The sequence below is a fragment of the Gallus gallus genome, chromosome 10, assembly GCF_016699485.2.
Source record: "Gallus gallus isolate bGalGal1 chromosome 10, bGalGal1.mat.broiler.GRCg7b, whole genome shotgun sequence".
Taxonomy (NCBI): Eukaryota; Metazoa; Chordata; class Aves; order Galliformes; family Phasianidae; genus Gallus; species Gallus gallus.
The window spans coordinates 2,952,905-2,968,933 of record NC_052541.1 but is presented as its reverse complement, the minus strand read 5'-3'; the positions used below and the strand labels follow the sequence as shown (position 1 = coordinate 2,968,933).

The 16,029-nt window shown below is 46.2% G+C and overlaps 1 protein-coding gene across 26 annotated transcripts in view; it reads left to right on the top strand.

Annotated features, from left to right (window-relative positions):
- The window catches only part of HMG20A (high mobility group 20A), a 161,258-nt gene that overhangs the window by 54,902 nt on the left and 90,327 nt on the right, over nucleotides 1-16,029 (top strand). For 20 of the 26 annotated variants that reach the window (XR_005862518.2, XR_003076918.3, XR_005862520.2 and 17 more), the window contains one exon: nucleotides 11,052-11,200. The exons of the other annotated variants lie outside the window; for them this stretch is intronic. The gene's annotated coding sequence lies outside the window, so the exon portion shown is untranslated. The remainder of the gene's footprint in view (nucleotides 1-11,051; nucleotides 11,201-16,029) is intronic. 26 annotated transcript variants of the gene reach the window in all.

Here is a 16,029-nt window from a genome sequence, read left to right as displayed (position 1 = left end):
GCTTGGGAGGCCCACGCACCTGGGTGCTGGTGGGGTGGCAGGAGCCCGGCCCTGGGGTCAGTGCACGATCAGAGCGGTAGTGAAGCTCTGTGCAGAGCCAGGGCAGGTGCTGGCATGCTGAGAGTTTTCTAGGAGCTGGGTACGAGTAGCTCGGCATCTATTGTCCATCTGTTTCTCTTTAATGGTAACTAGAGCTAGGGAAAATTGTTCCTGAGCCGTAACTAGTGCAGCAACTGGAGGCCTTGCCTGTAGCCTGGGGAGGGAGAATGCAGCCAGGAGGTAGAAGAGGCAAATCTGAGAAAAATGAATAATGAGTCTTTGCTATGGATAGTGTTCTGCAGCATTTGCTTCTTACAAGGTGTTCAAGGAGCATCTGTAGCCTTTGCCAAGGGAACTCAGTCCGGAGAAATGGGAAAACATGAAAGTTAGGAATGGTTAAGATTTCTCAGCCCTTTTGCAAAAGGCAGGAGTGTGCTGGGGGTTGTGTGTGACACCAGAGGGAGCTGACAGAGATTCCTGCAGGTATTTGTTGCCCAGCTGCTATTTTGACTTCAAATCCCGAAGAATCATCAAATATCTAACCCTGGAGCTTGAGTGCTGTCCCCTTGCTGAGCCCTCTGTCCCCACCTGGGCTCTGAATTGAGCTCCAAGATGCATGCGACAGTGTTAGTCAGTGGATGTGCAGTGAGAGGAGAGAAAGAAAGGGAGGATTATGCTGAAGGATCAATGCAGTAAATGACTTCCACGCTCAGGGAGCTCACAAGCTCCCTGTAATAAAGGAAGAGGCAAAACCAGATCCTGCGTAGCCTCTGTGATGCACAGCTAAACCTTATCTCAGCCTGCTGGGTTTCCATGGGGCTCAGCTCGCACCCCAGCCCCTCATTTCTCCCTCCCCACAGCAATGCTTGCTGCCTGCCTTCCCCCCCGGCCTCCCTCTGGGTCCTTGTGACAGGCTTAGGGATCCTGGGACCCTGATGCTGGAATGGCATTTTGGCCTAGCTGGAATTGTTTATAAGCACAGAGCTTTGATGCTCTGTGAGCAAGGCCTCTGGGGAGCTGAGAAGGGCTATTTTTCATGTGATGCTTTTGGAGTATGCTATGGGAAAAGGTCAAGGGACGCAGTGGGAATGAGTGGGTCACATACTCAATGGTTTAGGGCACGACGACAGCATTGGTTCTTTAAGATCTCCAAGCCTGCTTTGTGAAAATAAGCACCTCTTACTGAGCTGCCTGGGAAAGGAGAGGGGCACGCCTCCTGCGAGCGGATGTTCGCAGTGTTCCTCTGGGTTTGTTCTCTTGCCTTGGCAATTGCTGCATCTCGGCATCCCTGTGAACCAGACAGATCCCTCAAACAGTGCACAGCATTTTAAAAAGCCTCCTTGCTTACCGCTCTGACCTTTGTAATACAAGGAGAAATTCTGTAAGAGCAGGGGCTCCCCTCCTGCACCTGGCACACGGCTGTCTTCCAGCAGGGCCGTGGAGCAGCACTGCAGGGCTCCTCAGCCCATCCCAGCGTCCACCATGCTGGGCCTATGGGCAAAAAGAGCTCTAGGTCCAACAGATATTTGACCCTTTTTTCTGCACGTGCTGTCTTTGCTCATTTAAATCTGGGAGGGGGAGCAGTCTAGCAAGGGTTGTTCTTTTTCCCTCTCTGATGCATACATACTGCAGATAAGAGCCAGGAACAGGAAGCGGAGGGGTGAGGTGGCAAGTCATTTACATTGGAAATAGAAGCTGAATGTGCATTTCCCCACTCTTGCCATCAATCACTCAGACTTCCTGTATGCTGTGAAATACAAGAGTGGAGTTTGCTTGCTCCCCACTTCCCCCAGGAATGGAAATGCTCATTTGTTTCACTGTTGAGAAATGCTGATCACTCAAAGCATTTTGTTTTCTAGATGTGCTCCATTCGGAAGCTGAACATTTTGGCTTCCTCCTGTTTGGACTTCAGAAATGTCTTAGGATGTCCTGCAGGTGTGGGGAGTCACTCTGCTGGTGCTGTAGCTCTGTAAGGGAGGGAAAGGTGCTGCTGAAATACAGAAGGGCCCCCAGCCAGTTGAGCAGAGACTTCATTGCAGAGCACTGGCAAATACTCTCTGTTCTCTGGTTGTTTTAACTTGTTTATGTGATCTCACACCCGATAGAGTGCAGCGAGGGCCACGTCCTGCTTGTCATTGGAAACCTGTGAGTATTTTATGGGACTAACAAATTTGTTGAGAGAAAATTATAGCAGGGAATTATGTGGAATAGATAGACCAGCATGTGTCCGCTGTTATTCACAATTTAGCTCTGCTGGAAGGCGTGGGGACAGTCGCAGAGATGTGGAGTGTAGGACTGGGAAAGGAATAGAGGGAGAAAAAGAGGAAAAACAAAAAGAAGTAGGACAAACAGGCACGTGAATGAAAGTTACCTGTCTCATAGCAAATAGCATAAATGAAATAAATGTGGAAGAATTTGGATAGCCCTGCCCTGGAGAGATTCAATAGAATGTGTATTTTTTTTCACTCTGTCATAATGTGTATGGCAAATGTCTGTGGTTTTTAGATGGTGTCTGGTCCCTGGGTAAGAAATGTCTTCTTATTATTTACCACTCTCTAATTAGCCAAATTCTTGTCCTGCACAGGAGGAGCTGACTTAATTCCTTTGTGGAGGCACTCAGGCAATAGACAGTTCTGAACTTTGGGGGATAACCCAAGTAATGGAGCGTTAAAAAGCTCTTGTGTGACTTCAGCATCCTTTGACATCTCTGGGAAACTTGGTTACAGCACGGTGTTTCCAAAACTTCCATGAGATGGCTGGGAGCAGAGTGATGATACTATTCAGTTCAATTGCTGTAACAAAGAAGCTGATGAGGAGCTTTGTCCTTGGAGCACAGTCATGGCCTGGAAATTTCTATTGGCTGTAGGGGACTGAAGCCCCATTCCCTGGGGTTGTGAGCTCAGCAGCTTGTATGAGCTCAGCCATTGTGGGTCTGCGCAGAATACACAGGAGAGGCCAGGAAAACCCAAGGGCTGGAAGGAAATGCTGTTGGTGACTCAAAAGGCAGAGCTCTTCCTTTTGTTGATGTTGGAATTGAGCCACACAGACATGTCCTTCCATAATTATCTACCAGTTGCTTGCAGCTCATGCTTTTTAACCACTAGCATTGTGTGTTGCCCACACACCCTGCCATGTGAGGCTGGAACATGGTCTGGTATGGACCCGGAGCTCAGGTATTGCATTGATGCAGACTCTGATAAGCACAGATGTGTTTGCTGCTGAGATGAGATGCATTCAGCCCAATGCATACGTGTGTACTGACATGTTGTGACAAGGTAGGCAGGCCATGGACAGCATCCGTTGTGCTGCTGTCCTGCTTGCCCACGGAGGGCTGCACGGGGGATTGCATGCACATAAGCACCCAAGATGTGTCACTAACGGCTTGGTTTGAGACTGCTATGGGGAGATGTTCGGTGCTCTGCGGGAGTGTGGGCTGGTTAGGAAGTGTGGGTGGGGGAAGGGATGAATGGATGTCAAAACATCTTGACAGAGGGAGAAAAATCTCCGCCGAGTCCCGTGTTGAGCAACAGAGCCCCTTAGCGGTCACCCGGAGAAAGACACGGGTGCTGAGCTCAGTGCTGTGTCAATGATTGCTTTTTCTCCACCGGCCAATTTCAGACCCGAATTTAAGTAGTAACGTTGGAAATTTAAAAAAATATAATAAAATAAAGACTCAGTTTCAGTTGCTTGAACTGCAGTGCATTGTTTCATTTGCTGTTTACCTTTTGTTTTTTAACAGCCCATTTTGAAATGGGAAGGTGCTTCGTAGAGCTGGTACGTTTTCAAGCCTTATCGATTGCCATTTGATATTGCTGTATTTCAAGGATAATCACAATTACTGCCTTCTTCTGAGAAGTTATTACTTCTGCTCTTCATGTAAAATTCATCTGTTTTTATGCTTCCATCCAACTATACCACCACCTCTTCTCCCTTACTTCCAACCAGCCCAGTGTCTGGTGTACCTGAGTTTAGTGAATGTTTTAGCTCACCAGATTCTGTGATGCTCTCACTCGCTCTGCTAGCCAATGCACAGATAATTTGATAAATATTGTTTGTTTCTGTAGGAGTTATTTCCATCTGATTAGCCTTACTCTTTGCTGTGAGTAAGCCCAGTCCACCCATGCACACTCTGGCTCTGCAGCAGCACTGCCTTCCTGCCTCAGGAGGACTGCTGGGATCCATGGGCTTTCAACAGCTTTTTCTGAGAATATCCTCCCTAGAATTACTCAGGTAACAACCAGCACTGGGCACATCATCCCAATTCTGGTGCTCTTTGAGGGGTTTGCTCGCTGTCCTCCTAGTGGTCAGGGGCTGCTGCCTTCCAGAGGATCTGTTGTAGCTCGATGAGTGGCAGGCTAGGGATCAGAAATGATGGGCTGCATGTCTTGAGGGGTAGCTCATTTTGGGTAAGTCACTTTGGGTAAATCTCATGGGGGCATGTAAAACAAAGATAATAGTCTGACTCACCTTTGCAAAGAGAACTCAGCTGAGAAGTGATTTGAAAGAGCTATGCTGTTACAGCAACACTGCCTTTGTCTGCCATCCCCAAACCTCCGTTACGACTTTGCCAGCAGGATTTCTACTGGTCTGGTGTAGAGCAGAGCAATACACTGCAGAGCTCTTCCTTATTTTGCTATCTTTTCCAATGATGTTCAGCCACAATGTATATTACAAAACTATTATGGCTATTGCTAGGGTGCTCTGCGTTGTCACCACTACAGCCATTTCCTGGGTTCCATGGGAACCTACTTAAATTTCCTGGAAGTGACAATTCAAAATTAAAATGATCCTGCAAAATAAATCCAGAAAGCTGAGATTTCTTCTCATCCCAAGTTCCCTTCTGCATTGTTTTACTGGCATTTATTACCTATTGGTGCTGTAAGTAGTAAATTTTCTACAGTCTTGAGCTGCTGCTGCATTAAGAGAAGCTGCAATGGAGGCAGCGTGCCAAAAGGTGGATGGATGGGTTTAGAAGAACCGTGTAATTCTGAACAACCTCTCTGTAGCTGGAGAAAAGACTCCAGTAGAGATAAGACCTTGAGGTTAGCATCTTGATCACCGTTACACCTCTTCATACAGCCTTCAACTCTTGGCCAACTGTCAGAAGAGCCTTCTTGAGTAAATAGTCTCCCACTGAGCAGTTTGCTCCCTTGCCACAGGGGCCTACGCTAGGGATCTGCCTTATGCTGAAGCCCAGCATGGGCACTGACAGCTGTGGTTTGCTTACTGGTTCATAGAAAGTCTGTGTCTGTAGCAGATGATGTGTGTAACGTGAGCGGTGATTGTTTCTTTAAGGCCCCCCTCCACTCTCCTTCCCTCTCCACTGCTGCTCTCTTGATATTACTGCTGATACAGATTTTTTCTCGTGTTCAATTTCAGTGCACCTGCTCATATAAACAAGACTGCAGTGGGTTTGCTCAAAGTGAGCTTATATATGACAACAGAAGCAGCACCCTAAAGGATATTCCTATGCACAGAGGACTCATTAATACAGAGAATGAAGCCTGGCTTAGGCAGTTTAGATGCCTGGCTTAGGTGACCCACAGAAGCTAGTCACTAAGTTAGGATATTCCCTTAGTAAAAGGTCAGATCAACTGTTATGGGAAGCTGCAGGGATGTTTTAGAGAGCTCAAAGTCAAGCAGGAGGCTTTCCTATCATCCTTTCAGATCTAGATATTCAGCCTACCTATGCATCTTCAGTACTGCATTATACACTCAGTGTGAACCTAACTACCTATATATGCTAAAGGCAAAGCACTCAGATTCAATTTTACAAAAGACAAGCTGATTTGAAACGTGAATTATTGTATTACACTGTACTTGAGCCTTCAAGACAGGCTTGTACTCAAGCAGCTACGTGTAAGTTGCTTTGCCTTCATTCCTACTTCAACCTGAGTCAGCTATCTTGGGTTAGCCAGCCGATAGAAAGAACATATCCTTACAGTTGTTTTTTTCCTTCACATTTCTGTGTAACCAGAAGGACTTAAAGGTGGATAGGAAGGCCTTTCTGGCCAACTTTCATGAGGCTGTGCCATGTGGGAACTGGGTAGTAGAAGCTGTTTGGGAAGCTGGCAAATGGATGGAGAAGCATGAGAACATTGAGGCAGCCAAGGGTGGTTAAGACAACCCAGGACTCATGCAAGAGAATAGATTTTAGGAGAGCTGTGATGAGTAGAGGGTGTGATTTAGATTCACTATGGGCTGGAGAGCCTATGAACAGGACAAACTGAGCAGTTGCCTCTCAACACCTTTACTGCATCTACCCACTGAGTCAGTGCATTCTTCTTGCCTGTTGGAGTTGTCGTGGAAACATTATCACGTGAAGTGTTTGTGATGCCATGCTCCGTGCCTGGAGAAGGATCAAATAAGTGGATAGAGGTGAATCCACAGCTAACTTCTGAAACAGAGATATGAGCCCTGACAGGACCTTCTCCCTCACAGCTCTGCGTGGTGGACCTCCCAGAGTGCTCTGCCTGGCGCACTGCTGACTCTATTCTGTGTTCTTGACTGTTCCCTGTGGCTTAGGGGTTCAAGCACCTTTCTTCATCTTCCCCAGGACATGTGGGAAAGCAGGGCTAAGAGTCCTGGGCCAGGCCAATGCAGTGACTCAAGAAGAAGCTGAAGTGCTCCTCAGGCCTTGTGAACTGACCGAAGCAACTGGCGAGGTTCAAAGTTTTATTTCAGGGAAGGCAGGGTTACCTAGAGCCTGGGTGGGGGTTAATCAATGTACATTCATCATTAATTTATGCATGTAAGGGGCTTTGGAGCACAGTCGTCATGCTGGTTTTGATAACGCTAACTCTATCCACCCTGCCAGCTGCTGTGATGTCGTGGTAGTCTGTGTTGCTGCATGCAGAATTATGGTGCTTTTGTGGGAATATTATGTTCCTTGAATAGAGCCCCACAGAGCAATTTGCTTCATCCTTACAAACCCATCCAAATAACTGGCAGTGCCTTACAAATACAAAACAATCGAGAAAATAAATGTATTATACTGTACATCTGTGACAAAACAATGCTTTCATGTGCAAAGAGAAATGTGTTTGTTTAACTTACGGTTTCCCATTTGGAAATAAATGCATTCATTTAAATTAAAATGGGACGTTCTTCACTATTACAGAATTTTGCATGCCAGATGTAAGAAATGTGCTGCTTGAAGAGCAGACTCAAAACTTGGAGTGGTTGGCATTACCAAAAGCATGCATGTGCTGGCTTATCCTTGATGGTGTCTCTTCCTGCAGGGTGTTCTTCATCCGAGTAGGACGTTCCTGCCTTTGCATGAACAGTGTGGTCTGTAGGAGAGGTTTGGGAGTGAGATTCTCCCTTGTGTGGCAGTCTTGTGTCTTAGTGCATGCTGGTAAGCCCACTTTTCACCTGGGTTGTGTTTAGGAGAGAGTGCTAAAACTGACTGACCTGCTTCAGAACTTTGCACTACTGTGACCGTGAGACAGAGTGACTTCCTGCAAGAACCATGGCATATTTCATTGGCTCTGGTTTTTGTGTTAGAGAAATGTTAGTCTCATTTATATGCAGCAGTGAAAATGATAGATAGATGGGGGGGGGGGGGGGGGGGGGGGAAACAATCAATGGAATACAAGTTGAATGTTCCAATATTTGTTTTTTAAAATGTGCCACATTAAATGTGCCTTTTAAATGTTTGAGTTCTTGTAATGAAAGTCTGCTGCATTTCAGTTTACACATAAGCTTAACACCATCAAGCCAAGTTTGCTCTGGGAGTTAACATTTGCATTTTTGAAAGCGGCAGCCTAATCCAGAGTAAGACCAGATGGGATGACTTTAATACAGCACACTATGAACTGCGGGCCGGTAGGTGTGAGCATCCTCAGAAAGGTGCTGAAATTCATTTGGATAGTTTTCCAAGAACCCACAGACTTCTTTGAACAAAACTGAAGATCACTGCTACCGGTGGTAGGAGTTGTCAACTGGAATTCCAGCCTGATGTGATTGCTAGAAGGAGAAATAGCCAAGAAATAATAAACGCACTTGAGTTTTTTAACCTGAACTTTTGATACCAATGCTCAGACCATCTTCTAGATTCATTATCCTTCCTTAATTGAAGCATTTTCTTCCAATTATAGATGGGAATAATGGAGTTAGCAGTTCAACCCACGTTGGCTGACTGGCGCTGTAATGCAGTGGTATTTTTCAGGCACAATCAAATCAGTGCAAGCATGTGATTGTATTGTTGTTTAGTTGCTTAGGGGCCACAAAAGATGAAAATCACAGTTCAGCAAGCCTGGCATTAGTAAATGCTCTTCAGTTCACTTTGGAAACATCATAGTTTGCATCTACCCCATCTGAAGTACAAATATCTTGTATCCAGCCAGCCAGGGAACGCATTACGTTACACCCGGCAGGAAATGCACTGCATTTCTGAAAGCCAACACCGATGTATTGACTGAGAGACCAACAGGGCTATGCAGTGAGGGTAGTTGGGCCCAGCTCAGTTTTTCCTCTGGACTGATTAATCAAATACTTCAAATAATTGCTGCAGGTGTGATTAATGTCAACTGCATAGCTAATCACCCTGAAGATTAAAATAAATTCTTTGTGTTTGTTTCTTTTTAAATCTGTAAATATGTTAATTATTTACTCTGCTCACCCCTCTAATCTTGTTCTGCTTGTAAATGAATAGAAATATTGATCCCAGGATGGTTTTGGGTGCTGCCTGTTTTGCATCAGTCTAATTAAGGCTTTGACTGTCACCCTGCTTGCTCCTTCTAACCATACTTTCTGCTTTGCTTTTGTAGATATCTTGCAGGTGGGGCTGGGAGAGATTGTTAGGGTATAACTGACCTCCAGGATCTGTAGGATCTCTCTGTGCTAGCCCCATTAGCGCTCTACTTAAGCCATACTGGCTCTTTGCAGCAGTGTCTTCTTGACCACATCTCTTGGTAGCAGACTCTACCACCCAGTGGCTGTAACTGTTAAAACAATCTTCTGTTTCCTCAGTGAGCTGTTCCCTTCCCTTAGCTTCAGGCTCCATCTTACTCTTCAGTGTTGTCAGTCTGTGAATGCACTGTTCCTCACACATGCACAATCTATGTTTTAATTAAGCTAGTTGCTGCAATACATTTCTCCATCATGACAGAGCGAGGTTAGAAGGCTGCAGATTTGCTGATGGAGCAACCATCATGGGACAGAGACCTGAATGCCTCCTGGACTGCTTGGGAGGATGTACCCAATCGCTTCTCCACCCCCAAACAGCAAAGCTTCATGAGTTGCTAGCAGAATGTGAGCCTCCTTGGTACACTGACAAAAGAATGCCAGTGTTACGAACAGTATAAAAGCTGTACCACATCCTGAATGGACAGCAGCCCAGAAAGCTCCTCTGTTCTTACGTTAGTACAGATAAAAACAAAGGAAGCCTTAGAACCAACATCTCTTTGAGCTCATGTCATCTCCCTTCAATCAGCTCTCTGTGCTGTCATGTCCTTGCAATTCTGGAAACTCTGGAAACCGAAAAGGTGTCCCTACATACCCTGGAAAGGCTGTTTTAGACATTGCCAGGCTCAGGTCTTTTTCCATTTCTAAGACCCCCTCCCATGCATGCTTTGATCGAGCCATCTCCCCCTTGCTGAAAGACATTAATATCCCTTCCTTAGCTTAGCTAGAAGCTGCTGCCGTTTTGTTTGCTTTGCTACAGCCTAATGCAGAGGAGACAGCTGCTGAGCTGCCTCTGTCTGGAAGATTTCTTGTAGCACACTGGTCTGGGCCTTATGCTCTGCCTCCTTTTTCAGTCCAGAGTGGATGCAAGTCAGATGTGACCCTCAGCTCTGGAGCTACACTACTTGTATTAGACTGCAGAGACTCACGTTTGCCTTGGAGAGCTCTCATGCAGCTCATGGAGAGTTGAAATGGTGGCTGTCGCATTTCCTTTGAGTCCTTTTTTCTTGTATGCTGAAACTCCAAAGTTGCTCTTCATTAAAGGAAGACATGACAATATGGCCAGCAAATAGCATCTGTGTGTCATGGGTTTTGTCTCAACTCCTCTCTTATGCAAGCTGATGGGCTTGAGCAGGCTGGACAAGTGACTGTCAGAAACAGCCTTTCAGAAATGCAGGACCAGCCCCCAAATCCTAAGCCATCTGTCATGGTCAAATTAATGTAACCTCTCTGCTGTTGGTGCGAGCTGGGAAGTATAACAGCAGCGAGTGCTTGGTCCAGTAGGATCAGTCTGGTCACATGGCTTTCTCGCATGTTTGGGCCTGTTCCACTGGGCACTTTGTAGCTGGCTCAATTCATGGCTCAGGACAGAAATGGTCCAAGTTAGTGCTCAGATATCCAAACTCTCCTGTTGTTTTTCAGCAGGAGGCTCAGTTATGGCAGCCTTGGGGCTATATGGGCTTAGCACAGGCATGGCTGGTTGTCATGTACTCTACAAAGATCCAATGCAGGAAGCATTTCTGCTTCTGGGTTTGGTGGCTGGTTGTGCTCAGTAAGTACTGTCCTCCGTGTCAGACGGGTGCAAGCAAAGCCTGTGCTGCTGATGGACGTGGCTGGTATTGGGATGGGTGTGCAAGACTTGATGCTGGGAGGGCAAGTGGTTGTGCTTCGCACTCTGCCAACCTAGTTCTGAAGCAGACATTGCCAGATGCCGTCATGGGAACCTGGCTGCAGCTCAGCTGCTTGAAAGCTGATAGGTTTCCTTGTAGCTTCTGAATGTAGTTGTATTTTCTGGCAGCTGAAGAAAATGACTTTGAAAAATAATAGCAGCTTTTAAGTCAAATTGGTGTCAACATTCACTCCAGGCTACTTGAAGCTAATCAGTTTAAGTTCCTACTTGGCAAATGGAATTTCCTGTCTTGCTGCCCTCCCTCTTCTTAGCCCAATTCTCATAACTGATGATTGTTTTTCACTCTCTCTCTCTAGTGTATGTAGTCAGAGAGATGTTTGGTTGCTGAGATGCAGGTTCTGGTATATTATTGAAGGTACCTGCACAGTCTGTGTGGGCTTGGGCTTCTATTTTTTTTTTTTCCTTTTTCTTACAGGTTCTCTCTAGTTAGGAGCAGAGGAGATAAAAATCAAAAGCTGGTGAAGCTTTAGCACCTGCCTCGAGCACAGTTCAGCTGATGATAACCACCAGTCACTGCTCTCAGCAAGAGACCTGATTCTACCCATCATGCTTGGACTGAGACAGGTGGGTAGTGAGGATCTGTGGGGGAGCCATTACAGGCTTTTCCAAGTGAACTGAAAAAGGCAAGAAGCAAAGCAGCTGCTGAATAGGGAGAATCAGGAGAGTAAGTAGTAGATGGGCTGATGAAATAATGCTGTCTATAACCATGAATAAGTAACAGCATCACAGGAGGCATTCAGGGCAACAATTTTGGAGAGTTAAAATGGAGGTTAAGGATTACATTTAGGATTAGAAAAATCAGGATCCCTAAGGCATGCTCAGTGAATGCTAATGGCATAGGCAAAATCAGGTGTGTCAGGAGTAATGCCTAGTAATTAGATAGCATGATATAGATATGGATGTGACTCATTTTTTTCTGCTAACAACACCAGTGCGTATGATATCTATTACATGAACGCCTTACAGAAGTACATGAGATGTTACAAAATATGCAGGCTAACTTCTTGAATTTATGGAAGTGTTAGAATTTGCTGTGCTGTGAGGAGGTTTCTTCTGGCATCTCTTTACAGCAGCTCCTTAGTTCAGCTCCTGTATGACTGCAGCTTGCACGTGAGGCTTTCTGGTCACATGGAGTGATTAGCTGTGAATGCTGAGGCTGTAAGTTTGACTGAAGCTCCTCCTGCCTTTCCTTGCATGTTCATGGAGAGTGCCGACTGTATTAGTACGCAATACAGCTGCTGGTGAATGAACAAAGTGGAAAAGGAAGAATGAGCGAGTTTTCCTTTGTCATCGTTTTCAGGAAGCAGAAGAATGCATTAGCAACCTCCAGAGGGAGTTTCTCTTCTCAGCTGGTCTCTAGGCATGGTGAACCGCCATGGTGAATGATGCCCCAGGGAATCTCTTGACACGTGAACCAGTTTTACTTGGTTCTGTCACGATCCCACGTAGAACATTTGCTTCCTGTTTGGTTTTAAAAGATTGGGCTTACTTAATGCTAATTTTATATGAGGATGTCAAACACTGCAGAAGAACTAGTGCAGTGCACCAGAACAAACTCAGCTCTGGCTCTGCAGCTTGGGGCTCGAGTGATGAACCTCCCAGTTGGGTTTGAGACTGCTGAGCCGTGACTGCTGAGCCACGTGTGTGATGTGCAGGCCAAGTAACACAGTCATTCCTTCTCTCTTCTGGAGCCTTATCGCGTCTGCTGTGTAAAGGCTGACTGAGTTGTTTTGTAAATCTCAGCAATAAAACGTGTCCACAATCTTCTAAATAAAGGAAGAAAGAGGTGAGGGCATAGAATGATTATGCTGGTGAAAGAAAGGAAGACTAGTGGAGTCTGAAAGAGATGTGTGAAGGTGAGCAATGGGCCTTCTGAAGCAGAACAAAATGCATTATTATTTTTAATGGAAATGCAAAAAAGGCTTTGTAGAAGCTCTGGGCAGAGAATAAGTAGAGGAAATGTTAATTCTATTTTGTAAAGTTGGTGAGAATGAAGTTGGCTTTGTTCCACTGCTCAGGCAAATGGATATGGCAGCTGGAAAGGACTGGCTGGCAAGGGACAGTAGGAACCTCACATGGGGACTGCACTTCACACCTGCCAGTCTGCATTCCCATTTGTGCCACAGAAGCCTGTTGTGCCGTTCTGAAGCTCCGAGTTCCCTGTGGAGGGAAGATGTCTCAGCAATATTAGTGAGGTGCTAACGCTGGGCTTCTTGCTGGCCCTCTGGCTTGAGTTTCAGACCTGACCAGACATGTTTTCTCTGGCTCACTCAGTCCCTACGCAACCTTTCTGGCCTAGGTCTTCCTCCAGCTAGCATTCTTCCAGCATGCTTTCTGCCTTTAGAAAACTTCCTGACTGCGAGGTTTGCAACAAACTGGTAGGATCTCTGGAAACCATGAGCTGAAACATGAGTAACATTTTGCTCTGAGAGCCTCAGGGGAGGAGTTGCTGCGTAGTGGTTTCGCCATCAGACCCAAGTGCATGTGGAGTTCACCTACACTGGTGCATTGTCTATTCCAAATTGCAGGGAGCCAAAGCTCCACTCGCCTTCATGTTTGTTGATGAGGTTCTGATGCCACCACAAGGGAGCACATGCCCTGAAATTTTCACAGACAGAGGTCCTCTCTCTTCCTTTCTTCTGGGTTGGGTGCTTAAAGCTCAGTTGGCAAACGTGACAGTAATCTAGCTAGGCTAGGTGACAGTGGTGTCATACAGGACATTCCTGTAGTGCTTGGCACTGCTTATAAAATGGTCCCTGCTTTCTATTCCAGAGGCTGTTAGAGAATGTGACACAGATAAAATAAATTAGAAACAAAGTCAGTGTCCATGGGGAGAGCATTCCCAAGAAAAGCATTTGCTGAGAATGAGCGTTTACTCTGCTTCGGGCAAAGTCAGAAGTAATTAAACATCTTAGTGAAGCAGTACAAGTGGGCACACTTCGTAAAAGAGGTTAATCTATCAGGCAGGAAGAATCTCAAACCTGAGAATAAACAGCTCCAAGAGAGGAAGTGGTGAAGGTCTGAGGCACTGACGGTAGTTTTGTTGTCTCAGAGGCTTGAGGCAGGGGACAAGTGGAACTGGTGGAGTGGATTCTTCCTGCCTATCAAAGCACTTCTATAAAGGTGTCAAGCATTTTCTGCTGAAATAGAGATAACTCAGCTTGTATCTTGTCTGCCAGGTAGGCCCCTATGTATGAGTGGGCTGAGTGTGAGCCTTTGGCTAGGCACACTGTGGAAGGTTGAAGCACCAAGTAGGAAGTCCTTTGACCTTTTGAGTCAGAGCTCCTTCACCTTGATCGGTCACGATGGTATGTGAAGGAGTGAGAGCTGTTCCTTGACAGTGGTGCAGACAGAAAGATACCATAGCTTGAAAACTGCTTGAGTGTGTATGGGGAGAACTATTTTTAGTGTGCCCTTTTGATGGGGGAGAAATGGACTGGGCTGGAGGTGCAGGTGGTCATGTAGACCTGTGGCCTGCGCTACCTGGAAGGCTTTAATTGGCACATGGTAAACTGGAGTTTGTTGTGATATATGACAGCAATGACCTGTGACTAGCATGGGATGATTTTAACCCCTCCTGGATTTGCAGAGAAGAAAGCTCAAGTATGGTGTCTTCAAGGCAGTGATTTATTTAGATGATCAACAGTGAATGAGTAAAGGATTCATGGCTCACAAAAGCTGGAGACTGTCCAAAAAGTACCAGACATCTGGGAAGATGGTGGTATACTCAGGATAGTCATAGCTGTCCCAGCCTGGATCTGTGGCCCAGTTTGAACATCAGTCTGGCTGATCAGTGCCACGGAGAGGAGTGGGGGGAAGGAGACCTTATCTATGGCCAGGGACAGCAGCAGAAAGCCAGAGCTTGGCTGTGGGTCTTGAGCCTAGAAGTGCCTGGAGCTTTAATAGAAGGAGCAGAGGGCTGAAGGTAGAGACCTAGAGGATTAGAAGGACCGTAACTGCGCTGAGCCTGTAAATTTGTGCTGCAGTTTTTCTCTGATCAGATACTAGTTTACCGAGAAGGATGTATGCCTTTCTCCTGTCTTTGTGACAGCCTTAGTTTTGGCAGCGGGGCGCTGGAAAGTGGGATTTTGAAGTGTGAATTCCATATAACAACAAAAGGCAGACTCCTCGGGGATGGGCAGAACACCTCCCCAAGGCAGCATCTGAGGTTGGTAGTTGACTAAGTGGGTAATGTGGAGAGACTTACGTCGTAATAATGGTCTGTGATAATGTTTAACAGAAAGCAGTGGTGAGGTGGTTGTTTCCAGGGGATTTAACTCCCCTGGATGCGTGACCTTGCAGAGCGCAAGCTTTCCTAGCATGAAGTTATGCTGCATACAGAGATGCTGGGGACTCTGGGTCGTTGCGTAACTTCTCTGGGCACAGCTGCTTGCTGTGGCACAGGTGTAAGGTAGGACTGTTTTCACCTGATGTGAAATAGGTAACAAATGGTGCATCCCAAGGTGCATCTGATTATTTGTGCCAAGTCCTTTTTTCCCCAAGATGTACCTGTGCCAGGATGGGTTGGATAGTCTCTCAGGCTATGTGCTCTGGTTCTGGCTCAGATAAATTTTCCCCATTTATGCCTGTGTGCAGTATAGATACTGGGCGTTCAGCATTACCTCCGTCTGGCGTTTCAAGAGGCAGTCTGAACAGTGCCAGGGTCTTCGTGAGCGATGTTCTGTGTATCCTGGTATGAAAATAGGAGTGTTTGCTTTTCACAGAAGGCTCTGGCTGAATCCTGAGGTGACAAGGAGCACGTTTGCTTCCCCTACAGCCCACCAACATTAAGCATTTACTCTGCAATAGCCAGTGCCCAAGGCCTGATTTCTATGCAGGGTCTGCAGGGAAGGAAGCGAGAACAAAAAGAAAAGGAGGTTTTAGGATTTGCTTTTGCAATGGCAGTTCATTCTGATCCTTTGTGTATGTGCTGGCAGAGTGCAGGAATGGAGGGGATGCCACTGCTTCATTCAGTGCTGTGGACGACTAATGGACCTTGACAACTGCAGCACAACATGCAAACTATTAAAAAGGGAGGACTGATTAAAGCCCCAGCCATCCCGGCATTCCCCTGGGCTCTTAACCCCGTGTTGGAGCTGAGCAGCCTAGCAATGCCTCCTCCCTGGCTGCACAATTAACATCTCTTGTCACTAATTGATTCCTGTGGTGCTCACAGGACAATTAGAATTTAAATTGCCTTTTACAAAGGTCATGAAAACATGATAAAAGACGAATCTATTAGGAAGGATCACTCAGGAGTCTATCTCCTTTTCCACAACGCTGGCTGCTGGTTATTGCACAGACATGAGTGAGGGGAGCTAGAAAAGTGGTTCAGGTCTTGGGTTCATTCCTTGCTGAGCATAGTTCATGGCAGAGGCTCAGTTCTCTGTGAC